The sequence below is a fragment of the Lissotriton helveticus genome, chromosome 9 (genome assembly GCF_964261635.1).
Source record: "Lissotriton helveticus chromosome 9, aLisHel1.1, whole genome shotgun sequence".
Classification (NCBI taxonomy): Eukaryota; Metazoa; Chordata; class Amphibia; order Caudata; family Salamandridae; genus Lissotriton; species Lissotriton helveticus.
The window spans coordinates 124,656,418-124,669,829 of NC_136070.1; positions in this window are offsets into that span (position 1 = coordinate 124,656,418).

Sequence of the window (13,412 nt, forward strand, 5' to 3'; positions counted from 1 at the left end):
AAGCAATATTAATGGGGTCGCAAACCTGGCCATTGATACGGAGACGTGCCGAGGGATTAGTGTAGAGGAGCTTGATCTAACGGATGAACATCTCGCTGAAGCCCATGCGAGGCAGGATGTAAAACAAAAAGGGCCACTCGAGCGTATCGAACGCCTTTGTAGCGTCCAGCAGAGCAGCCACCGCCGGAAGATTAGGATTGATTTGGTGTAAAACCGAGAAAATTGTACAGAGGTTGTGCGAGGTGGCCCTGCTGGAAATAAAACCAGATTGGTCAGGAAGAGCGATGAGGGGCATAAGTAACAGAAGACAGGAGGCGATCAGTTTAGCAAATGTTATCAATGTTATCAATGTTAATTAGGGAAAGGGGGCGGTAGGAATCGCAGAGGCAAGCAGGTATGTCGGGTTTGAGGAGCAAAGTTATCATTGCCTCACGGAGCGACTGTGGAAAGATGCCATTGTTGAAGGACTCATTATACATAGCCTCCAAGTGTGGTTCTAGGAGAACAGCATACATTTTGTAGAATGAGGCCGGCAGGCCATCCAGGCCTGGATCCTTATCCCCGGGTAAGCTGCTAATGGCGGCGAGTATTTCCTCCTTAGAGAATGGTTCATCTAGAAATTTCCGGTGATAGTCCTCTAGCCAGATCAGCGCAATAGGCTCAAAATTTTGATCAGAGGCCTCCCGTGGCGGAGAAGTTCCGGCAGAATATAGCTGTGTATAGAAGTCCAGGAAGCGGGACTTAATTTCCTCCGGGGAGGTAGTCCTACACGAACCACTGTCACTAAGGGCCATTATATAGGAAGCAGCTCATGGTGGGCGGAGGAGATTGGCAAGAGTGCGTCCCGGGCGGTCGCCCTCACCGAAACGACGAGCCCGACCCTCCCTGCCCAAGAAGGATAGTTTGCGGTCAGCTTCTTGTGAGAGTTCAGTGTGTTTTTGACGTATTAATGCCAACGTCTCAGGACCGGGGCTTGCAGCCTGGGCGGCATCCAGATCCTTGATTTTCGCCTCGAGATTAGCCAGAGTAGTGCGGATGGAACGGAGAACACCGGCCTGTTTAGAAATACATTCACCCCAAATTACGGTCTTAAACCCTTCCCACAGTACCGAAGCCGAGTCCACGGATCCCGTGTTTAATTCAAAATAATTAGTTATAGCTGTTTGAATTGCCGCACAAAAGACTGTGTCCCAGAGGGCGTTTGGGGGAAGACGCCAGGTGAATGCACGTTGCGGGGAGTGGGGACGACGGAGGCGGATCTGGACCGGCGCATGGTCGGAAAAGGTGCGTGCCATGTGTGCAGCGTCTGTGAGCCAGGTCAAGGCGTCCGGGGAAGTCAGACAATAATCTATGCGCGACCAACAGCCCCTCGCACCGGTAACACAGGTACCCTCACGGGCATCAGGCCGAAGGTGGCGCCAAGCATCGTAAAGAGAGTTATCAGTTAAGATGGACGTGAGGGCCGCGGTGGCACCTGGGTGAGACGTATAGGAGCCAGACTGATCCAGGGTCGCCGATAGGGTGACATTAAAGTCCCCTTCCCAGACCACAGCCGCAGGGCCACAAGCATAAATGGGGTGCCAAATGTGAGTGAAAAAGTCTGGATCGTCTGAGTTGGGACCATAGACCATGGCGATTGTCACGGGCTGGGCCAAGAGAGTGCCGTGGAGGGTAACATACCTGCCCTCTGGATCAATAATTGCCTGGGCGGTGTGCCAAGGGAGACCCCTGAGTATCATAATGGAAACCCTCCTAGCATAAGCAGAGTAGGTAGAAGAGTGGGATTCCCCTCAGTAGCGCGCTTGGAGTCTGGAGAGGTATCCGGACATCAGATGCATCTCCTGTAAGAGGCGTATATATATCCTGTGTTGCTGTAAATTTGAGTGGATCAGTCTGGCCTTACGGTGGTCATTCAGACCACAGACATTCCAGGCCCAGCAGACGTCATTCATGGGGAGGTGGTCCAGAGTGTAACGCCACACAACGCAGGTGGGGAGCGCCACAAGCAGACGCAGCAGTCATGAGAAGGTGGTCCTAAGTGCAGCGATATGCAGCACAAGTGGGGGGCTCCGCAGACAGGTGTAAGCAGCACAACAGGGACGTCCAATAACAGGGCAACATGGGGAGAGCGCGCAGGCAGCGGACTAGCATATGTGGCACTGAAGCGCAGAGCGCGCCGGTGAACAGGGGTGACACCCCATGCACCAGCCCCAGGGAGTGCAACAAGCCAGGGGGGGAGGGACCAGAGGCGCAACACGATCACAGATAGAGGGTAACCTGTGACTTGAAGCAAGGCGAGGCAGGAAGCTCAGTACAGTGTCGCAATCAAGAGAAGAGTACTTAACAAACATACAGTGACAAACTGAAACCACCTCCCCTATAGGGAGACAGAAAACCCCAGACCCATCCCAGCACCCCAACCCAACCCCCCAAGCGACCAAAAACCCCCCAACCGCACACCCACTCCAACCCCCCAATTAGGCTTAGTAAAACACCCAAGGATCCTACAACTAGGAGAGGAAAGGCCAACCTTAGAATAGGGTATCATCCCGTGGGGGCATGGCAGGGCTAGGTATACACCGCTGCAGTGAAGCATGGTGGCCAAGCTTAGGTGGAGTTGGGCTTCACACAAAACAAGAATAAATGAGAATAATGTTCACACAGTCAGTCTGAGATTTAGAAGGAGAGGAGCGGGTCGCTTTGTCAAGCTTCTTGGCGAAGGCGAGAGCCTCTCTTGGGTCAGAAAAGACAAGTGTGTTTGCCCCCTGATGGACTCTCAGTTTTGCAGGGTAGACCAGGGAGTACAAGACCTCATGCATTGGAAGAATGCGCTTGACCGGAAGGAACTCTCGCCGGGCCGCCTGTACGCTAAGGGTGTAGTCCGGGTAGAAGGAGATTGTGTTACCCTGATGGGTAATGGTGCCCCTATCTCGTGCCGCTTGAAGAATGGCATCCCGATCATTTAGAATTTTTGCAATGATGGGACGTGGAGGGAGCACGGGACCGGGACGCGGGCCAAGGGAGCGATGTGGGCGCTCCACGACGAAAACTGGAGAGAGGGCATCACCGAAGAGTTCCCTTAACAGCTGTTCCACAAAGTCCTCCATTTGTGAAATGTTGCTGGATTCCGGAAGGCTCGTAATACGGAGGTTGCTCCGGCCGGAGCTGGCCTCCAAGTCCTCGTTCTTCTCCCGGATGACCGCCAGAATTTTATCCATCTGAAGAAGTTTCTGACGGTCCTGGGTGGCAGCATCCTCGGCGTCCGACACCCTGGACTCGACATGAAGCAGACGATTGTCATGGGAGTCAACACGGTCCTTGACCGAGTCCAGACGGGCAAAGAGTTGGTCCAATTTGGTTGCGATGCCAGTCACGGTCGACTTGACATCGAGCATTATGGCTTTCAAATCATCATCGCGACTGGGGGGGGCATCCATCGTGGCAGCAGAGTCGGCACCCTCGGAGCTAGCTCCGTCCTGTCGGGAAGACCTCCAGAGCTCAATAGCAATCTTGGGCTGTTTTGGGTCAGTGTTCCCCATGATGAAAGACCCAGCAGATCGGAAGAAGGCCAATGGAAGGCGGAGATGCAACAGAAGATAAAAGGAGCAAGCTGTCCCCAGCCTATTACAAGGCGAGAGGCAGTTCAGCAGAGCCCACGAAGTGGAAGTAGCGGTGGTCCAGTGGATAGATTCCTGGGGCGATGGGGGAGGTCAGGGGCCGCCAAGCCAGTGGGTCTGTCTAATGAACAGTGAATCTGCATCCACAGTCACACGCAGACACTACTAGCAATTTAAGAAGCTCAGCAGCCCGAAGGGCAGTCCCAGGCACTTCAGCAAGGCACCAAGGACACAGAAGAGCAGGTCCAGGGGGAGATTCCACAGAAGTAGATAGCCGAGTGTGGACACACCCAGTCTAACAACGCTCGTGGTATGCACGGGAGAGCCCCTCAGGCGGGGAGAAATGGCACAGGCGGGTCCCCCGTCAGGCAGCGTCCGGGGGACACCCACAGCACCACGCGCCAGCAACAGGAGAATAAGTGTGCCCAGTGCAGGAGGGCCTCCGCAGAGGCCGCAGCGGCCAGCGGCAGTCAGCAGGAGCCAGATGCAGGGCACAACACGAGGCCGGCGCCGCTAGTCCACAAGGGAGAGGCCCTGCAAGGTATGCACCCGGGGCCGCTCCGCCAGTCACAGGAGCCAGGCGATGGTGTGCTGGAGCAGAACGAACTCTGGCCCAAGTAGCAGGTGGGCCAGAGGCAGAGTCCAGGCTGGCCACCAGGGAGAGATCGCGGCGCGGTGGCAGCAACGCAGGGGATCCCAGCCCGGCCGGGCCTCAGCGGAAGGCAAGCGGGTGGGGGGGGGGTGCGCAGCACTCAGGGGGCAAGGCAAGCATGAAGATACGGGGGACCGCTGCCCCCGTCACCAGGTCTGGCTGTAGGTGGCCGCCATTGAAGACGGCCGGAGGGAGGCGGGGCACGGTAGCAGTGGCAAGGCGGCGATGACCCGGACCCGGTGGTGCGGCCCACGGACCCCCAACCACACCAGCAATAGCCCCCCTGAGGTGGAGCCACTCACCTGGGACTCGATGGTCGGACCTCCGATCCCGGCCTGCAGCGTGCGGCACCAAGAGTTCACGCAACCCCAGAGGAAGTCGTCACGGGCCACACGGGAGCCGAATCACAAACCAGGCGCCGCTTCGCAATGGCGTAACACAGCCTCCCGGACATGCAGGAGAACAGAAACAGCACCAATTGATTCCTCTCGCCGTGTGAACTCAGGAATCGCCGTTGAAGTGCAGGTAGGAGTGGATAGCCTGCAGGATTATGCCGGATTATAAAGCTTGGCCGGCAGAGCCCACTAAAGTGCGGCCATCTTGCAGCTGGACAAGCCACGCCCCCCCATTGTTGTCCTTACCTTACACCTATAGATGTCAGCGCACGGATCAGGACGTTTTTTTAAAAGGGTAGGATTGCAATTCCACAGTAGGATATTCCGTAGTCTGTAAACAAGTTAAATTACACGGCACCTGTAACGTTTCGGCCCCTAATCTGGCTTGCTTTATAAAAGGTACACTGTCCCAGTTATTATTCCCGCACTAACTTTGCTTTCAAATAGCAGTTATCTTATTTTGAACAACCACGATCGCTGCGGCTTACGGGCCGGCTTCCCATATAAAGTAACAGTTTCACAGCGTGTTACATGTTGTAGCAATGTCCTGTTTCCAACTGCGCATGGAATTGTAGATAGTTCGATATGGCCTTCCATTCCAACTTTGAAAACAGATCTCAATAAACTATGCAGACTCATAGCGCTATTGTTTCAACAAAAAGTGGCTCTCACATAAGCGAGAGAGACCTTCGAATTGCAGGTGGAGAGAACCACAACTGAGAGACACTTGCTACTGAACACGAATCTCCCCCTCCATTTTGGGGAATTAATACACCAAATATTTACTGCGTCTTATACAGAAGGCCTTGCCCGCTTTTTTAAACGTGTGGGATCCGGTCCTCGTTTCTTCCTTTCAGACTATTTTTGGAGTAATACCAGCCTTTATCTATTCTATCTTTTCCAGCGCCTTCAGAGGGTTTCCCCTGGTGCTCCTGTTGGTTTGGGGAGTGCACTGCTGGTTCTTCTATTATTGCTTCGCAATGGATGCTCGATTTGTGGAGCTCCCAAACACGGCCCAGCTGCGCCTGTACCATGATCGAATGTGGCAGGTTTTTGGTCCTCAGCCAGTGACATCTTTTGCCATCAACTATTGGCTGACTTTCCGTTATGCCTAATTCACCTGCATGCAACCTGTGCTTCACTGCCTCCGGTGCCCTTTTCAATGGGCCCTGGATGTCTGCCTCTCCAATACCATGCTCGGTGCCCTGGGTTACGATCTGCTATTGGGTCCTGTTAGACCTGGCATCTTTGCCGTGGTTTCCCTTGACTTTTTGCCTCCACTGTACTGGATTTCGTTTTTGCTGGTTTAGATGCTTTGGGCACTTTGCCACTGTTGATCAGTGTAAAAGTGCCAGTGCTCCCTGAGTAAATTGTAATGGTGATTGGTTATCCATGATTGGCATATTTGTGTTACCAGGAAGTCCCTAGTAAAGTGCACTGAGTGTGCCAGGGCAGGTGATTCAAATGCTACCAGTGGGCCTGCATTCGTTATGAAAGGAAATTGGACCAGCAAGGGACTTTATTCAAGTATTCTTTGACAGCGTGTTAGGACTCTGTTATAGTAAATCTGAGCACCTAATTGTAATCAGTCAACCGCTATGTTAATTTAATGACTTCAAATCATAATTAATATATACAATGTTACCACACTAACAAAGTAAATAATGCAAAAACCAGGGTTTTATATTGTCTGAATATTATTATTTACTTTTTCAAGACAAAAAGTATGATTTTTTACAAAAGAAGAAAACAAATTCATACAAAATAGGGTACATACACAGAATGTTCACATCAAATATACACAGTGCAAATTAAATAGTTCTTTAGTATATCTGAGAAAGTCCAGACTGCTAAACACAAGATAACATCGTGACTTCAACAAAACAGAAGAAAATCAAAGGATGGTATAATGAATTATATGCAGGCTTGGACTAATTAGTCGACGTTTCGGTCTTTAAGAGATTAATCATCAGACCATCATCAGGACAAGGAATTTCTACATATAGTAGATGACCCTTTATGCCGAATAGATTCTTATTTTCTACGTGGACAGCGTACATCAAAGTATTTGGCTAGTTGGCGACAAAGAAAATGAGTTCTTGTACATCAGAGTTGCTTGAATTATGAGCTGTAGTTCTTTATGTAGTTCACCAATCTACTGGGCGGCTCTTTGTTTTGGGCAAAAGTTGGAAATGCGGCGAAGATTTAGTAGCTCATAATTCAAGCAACTCTGATGTACAAGAACTCATTTTCTTTGTCGCCAACTAGCCAAATACTTTGATGTACGCTGTCCACGTAGAAAATAAGAATCTATTCGGCATAAAGGGTCATCTACTATATGTAGAAATTCCTTGTCCTGATGATGGTCTGATGATTAATCTCTTAAAGACCGAAACGTCGACTAATTAGTCCAAGCCTGCATATAATTCATTATACCATCCTTTGATTTTCTTCTGTTTTGTTGAAGTCACGATGTTATCTTGTGTTTAGCAGTCTGGACTTTCTCAGATATACTAAAGAACTATTTAATTTGCACTGTGTATATTTGATGTGAACATTCTGTGTATGTACCCTATTTTGTATGAATTTGTTTTCTTCTTTTGTAAAAAATCATACTTTTTGTCTTGAAAAAGTAAATAATAATATTCAGACAATATAAAACCCTGGTTTTTGCATTATTTACTTTGTTAGTGTGGTAACATTGTATATATTAATTATGATTTGAAGTCATTAAATTAACATAGCGGTTGACTGATTACAATTAGGTGCTCAGATTTACTATAACAGAGTCCTAACACGCTGTCAAAGAATACTTGAATAAAGTCCCTTGCTGGTCCAATTTCCTTTCATAACGAATATTGCCCGAACCCGCAAGGGTATATTGGGTTGCTCACCTCATTATTGTAACCAGTGGGCCTGCAGCACTGATTGTGCCGCCTACATGAGTAGCTCTAAAATGGTGTCTCAGGCCTGCCACCGCGGTGCCTACGTGCAGTTGCTAACTGCCATGCTGACCTGACCAGTGTCCCCACTGGCCAGGCCTAACCCTTCCCTTTCTGTACACATTGGACACCCCTATTGAAGGCCCTAGGTACCCCCTGGGCAGAGTGCAGTGTATAGGCAAGGTAGAGCATGTACTAGTGTGTGTGACATGCTCTGGTAGTGAATTACTGCCATTTTCGTTTTTCACTATTGAGAGGGCTATCTTGCCCATAGGCTAAAATGGTGAATGCTGTGTATAATGTTTACCTGCATATCTTCCCATAGGAGCAAGATAGAAGAATAACGTCTGGTATCTCGAAACTCAGAATTTAATAACACATCTTATAGGAAGGATGGTTTTTAAATCCTGTGTTTGAGAACAGCACTTTTAGAAAGTGGCTGTGCTCTTGTCTGACCTTTCTGTGTGCCTTGGCTTGTTTGTGAATTGACTGTCTGGTTTGTGAGTGACAGGGGCAGGGGAGCCCCCAGGAGGCTGGATGAAGCAGCCCTAGGCTGAATAGCTGCATCTGCATCTTGATTGGTGGGAGGTGATAGCACCTCGGCCTGAATAGCTGGAAGACTGAAGAAGAAGGACTGTCCTGCTGTGTGCTTGTGGACTGACCTGCAGTTGCTTTGCTGCCAAGGAGAGGGGAAGGACTTTACTGTGTGCTTTGTCCCCTTGCTTGAAAAGATCTCCAAGAGCCTGAGGAGAGCTGGCCTCCTGTTAAGAAGTCCCAGGAACAAAAGGACTTCACCCCCAACTTCCCCCTGAACTCTGCTGAGAGAGTTCTGCCCTTCCTAGAGTGCTTGATCCAATTGTGGGGCCTCTGGAAGTTGTGCCTGCTGTTTGGAGAGCTGGACAAGGAGAAAAGAAGACAATCTGCAATTTCATGCATCGCTCGCTTGCGGAACCATCCCCTGACAGTGCGAGGAAATTCCCGCCACCGCGAAGATCGAGATCGTCGCAGTGCCTGTTGCCGCAGCAAGAACCGACGCATAGTTCGCTTGCGAAATGCATCGCCCCGGTGCGGGAAGATTCCTGTTGCTGCGAGTATTGTCGCAGAGCCTGTAGTCGCTGGGTGAGATCGTCGCACCGCTTGCTTGCGCACCGCATCACTTCGCTGCGTACATCATCGCAGAGCCATCGCATCGAGGGGCCGCGAGAGGAGAAGATCGACTCTGCGCCGCGCATCACCGCCTCACCTGAGATCGTTGCCGTCCCAAAGATCGTCGCATCGTGCCTGTGTGAGACGCTTCCTACCGAACCTGCGCACCGGAATCCATACAAGGTATCGCATCCCTCCCCATACAGACCGGATTTATCGCAGCACGCCCGCTGCGTCCAGCGGGGCTGTGACATCGCCTCCCCAGGGTCTCAGGAGTGACAAATCGCTTGTTTTTCAACGCTGCAGCTTCCATTTGGATCTTTTGTCGCATCTACAGGTACTTTGGGCTAAACGTGATGCAACTGTGGATTATTTTGACACAAACCCTGGAACTCTTTGAAAATCATATCCTCGAACTGTGTATGTTGGATTTTTGTCGTTTTGGTCTTGGGTAGTTTAGATAAAGATACTTTATTTTTCTAAACTGTGTGGAGTCCGTTTGTGGTGTTTTCACTGTGTTACTGTGAGTGTTGGTACAAATACTTTACACATTGCCTTTGATAAGCCTGTCTGCTTGTGCTTGGGGGTGAACAGGGGTTATCTAAAGAGTGTATCTCCCTTACCCTGACTAGAAGCAAGGGTCCCCATTTGAACATTGGTACCTACCTCTGCCAACTAGACACCCCCAGATCTAACAGGTGCTTTGAAGGCCCATGATCAGACAGGTGCCATGGGCAGGCGCCTGTTGTGCGATCCTCTGCTTGGCCCGACTGTAGGCATGAGTACCTGTACCCGTGTGCAGTGCCTCATTGAACGGAGTTTCATTGAAGTTGTTGCAGGTTGCCCTGGCATGCTCCTAGCAGCTTCCAGGTATGAGGCTCAGGTGTGCTTGTTCGATCTGCTGAATTGGATGGCATCCCCTTTTAATGTGGAAGGTACAGACAACATTCTGGAGTACATGGCTCTCCGCTTTTCCCGTCGCATTTTCGACTCAGAAGAGTACCTATGAATGGATGAATTTTTGAGTGCCCAATTGGTGACATTTTTCTAACCAACACTTTTAATTTGGCTTCATGACTATCCTAGTTGAAATACTACTTAGACGCTTTGCCTCTGCTTATTTTACATCTTTGTCTTACCGTAGCACTAACGACCTGGCCAAGGGGAGGGTGTCACGTGGCCCGTGGGGACATTGTCATTTTTCACTAACTTAGCATGAGCACGCTGCAGATTGCCTGCTGCTTTTGCGCACGGTACTACACATCTTTATTTTTGCAACATTTAAATGCCGGCTTTCACATGTGAGCTCATTGCTATGTTTACATACAGCCTGTTCCTGGGATTTTGACTGAATATTATGTGCAAGGTTGAACAACAATGCCCCTTGTTATTTTGATCTGGCCAGGCCTTAGGCCTTAGACACAATATACAGATGCAGCTATTGTTTGGAGAATGTACTTTGCTGCTTAGTGGGGTACACAAATTAGGGAACAGACACTTGGAGAGGGACCTTTCCAGGGAGAAGAGTGAAACAGCACCTGTGATGTAGATCTATCATCTATAGGCTGAGGTATGGGGTATGCTGACAAAGCCCAGAGATCATCTAATGTATAACAATACTGCTTGTAGCAAGGGGAGGGAGGATAGGCTCCACTGTCTTTTTATGATGACATCTCCCTTCATGATTTATGGACTAGCTGCTATGTTGACTATATTTGTATTATGCATTTTCCTGCTTGTTGTGGCATTTTTACTGCATGTTAGGGCACATTAGTTAAAATAAATATTTAAAACTATTTTGTGACTCTGTCAGATCTTATTGTGGGTGAGTACTAGAGTGCGAGTGAAAGGGTGTGTCTCGCTACCGCGATACCTGAGAGATCTGAGAGTGTTGTGTTCTGGGGTGGCTAATCAATTGCTTCTCTGTGAGTGAGTAGGAGAGCAAGTGAAACACTATAGCTAGTCGGTCTTGGGCTCATGGGTACTAAGGTGGTGGGATGACTCAGTCCCCATACCCCATGGTCCTATAATCCTGTGCATAGTTCTGTTTTTGTGTGGAATCTCTGCAACAGTGTACTATCCCCAAAGTAACCGTCTTGTATAGAGGTGGAATAGGACACTGAAGGAGGGCTTACAACTTTCTTTGACTGGTGGAGAAGACTGGAGAGGGGCTATGAGGAAGTTGTGCTGGGAAGTGAAACTGATATGATGGTGATTATGTGATAGGTGATTGGGTTTGTGTGCAGAAGGGGCACATGGTTAGGAAGGGTCAATATATGTGTTCTGAACCTCTTCAGTATAAGAAAGTGAACAAATACACACTTTTGCTCAGTGATTGAAATGTTTGTAATCAGAAAAACATTGTAGGAGCTCCATGAAGGAAGGAGCTGGAAGGGCAAAGCGAAGTAGAGTAAGATTCCAAGACAGGGATTTATGGGGAAAACACAACCAGTGTCCTCAGGGATCACAAAGGAATACATGTTTCAAGGAAGTTTGATGATTTTCTGAGGTAACTCAAGTTTCATGTGGGTTGTTATGACTTTATCATGTAACAGTTTATATTCATAGTTAGCCATATAACTTGGAAGACATATAGAAGACAGTGGTTTGGTAGGGTTTAGCTATGCACAGTGTATGGCTTAGGAATATTATATTTTGTTACTAGCAGCCCGTCCCGACGTTGTCCGGGAGCAATCAGGCTTCACACAGGCACCGCAGTTCTTATATCGCCGAGGGCCCCCCAGGGAGCCGGGCAGACTTACCGCCAAACCAGCAGGATCGCAGCGGGGCGTGATGGGGCACGGGCCTCTAATGGTGCAGCCGTAGCCGATTAGGGATGTTAGGGGAGCCTCCAGAGTGTCCGGGCAGCCGCGCAGCGTGTCTCGCGCCGCCGCAGCTCTGATCTTCAATTCCGCCGACAGTGTCAGGGATCCTCGGTGGAAAGGTCTGGGCCTCACAGGCAGGGCGCCGGGCGGTGAGCGGGGTCCTCCCGCTCCCCGCGCATGAAGCAGCGCCAGTCACACCAGGATTACGGCGGGACTCAGCCCCGTCCACCCTCTAAGGGATTGTCCGGGCCCGCTCCAGGCGCCCCGCCCTCACAGGCCGCCACTTCGCCCAGCAGCAAGCAGGGCTGCGGCAGTCCTCCCAGCCGGTCGCGATCTTCCTGCAGGCCCGCAGGAGAGGGGCGGTAGCACCTCAGCACCCCGGAGTCAAGCGGGTCGTCAATGGGCACGATCCGCAGAGCTGCACAGCCTCGGACACCCGGCCTCAGCATCCAGCAACCACGTTGTGCAGGTCAGTCCGGGCAGCACGATTCGCCGCCATTTCAGGAAGTGTGGCCAGGGAGCGCAAATGATGAATGGCGTACCGTAGGTGGCTCAGCGCTCCTGATGTCAGCACGCACGTCGCGGCCGGCACTACTTTTAAGGGACTACTTTTTTTTTTAAGGTAAATATTTTAAAGAACGTATATATATATTTTTTATATAGCCTATGTCCATCTGCAGACCCTGACAATTACAACGATGTATCGGGTGTTTGGATTGGCGCTGTGGTTCCCGAGTTTACCCGCCTCAAAGGTTCAAAGTTCTCTCTTTATAATAGTAGTATAGATATATGTGTAGATTTTAAAACATATGTTAGAACATACATATGTAATGTTTAGTACGTTTGTTCCTATTTCTGTATTTTTTGTTTATTTTTTATTATTAGTGTTTTTCTTTTAATTTATTAAAGAAGGGAGATGTGTTATATACTTGCTATGATTTAGGCCTAATAGAATGTCGGTATGGTGTTCGGGAGCTTTGCTGCGGCCAGGTTCTGGAACACTGCCATCTCGGCAGTTGGCTACCTGTCTCCCTCCTGATCGGACAAATAAACACATGCTGGGAACTTACTGCTTTGTGCATGTATATCTTTTCAACTACGTTCTAATGAAAGCGTTAAATATCCTTGTTTTTGCAAAATTATGAGGATTACATCTTTATAATTTTATTGTCAAGGATTAACAGTGGAAGTTGTGGAACTGTTAATTATATTCCCAAAAATTATTTTGTAATAATTTTGGTTTGCAAAAATGTTGTTTCCGTTGTCTGATGAAATTGTTTGAAAATTAATTATGTTAAATAGCAGTTTACGTATGGTTTAGTCAGAGATACTGATTGGATATCATTAAGGCAGTGCATGCTTGAGTCCAGGTGATGTAAAACCTGGCCACCACATATATACAGACCCGATACAGTCAGGAGACCCCAGATTTTTTTTTATAACCAATTTTATTGATTTTAATAAAAGGCGAGCAGAAAAGAAAACAAGAAGAATAGGAGCTACAGTGCACATCAATGACATGACAACAGTAGGACAAAAGGTACATCTTGAATCTTCACAGGCTTATGGGGGAACAGGAAACAGGGAACACCTGTCATGTCTCTGACCGCCCTGGGGAGCCGCAGTCCTCTATCGCTCCCACCCATTTGCCCCATATTTTACGATATTTCTTAGGGCTTTCCCTGGCTGCATACAGGGTTTTTTCTTGCGCCACACACCAGTCCGCCCCTCTGCAGCAACGTGTCAAGGTAGGCGCCGTTGGGCACAGCCAACGCGCCCCAATGTCTTTCTTGGCCACCATCAGGGCTGTGTTGAGAAAGAGTTTGTCGGTCGGA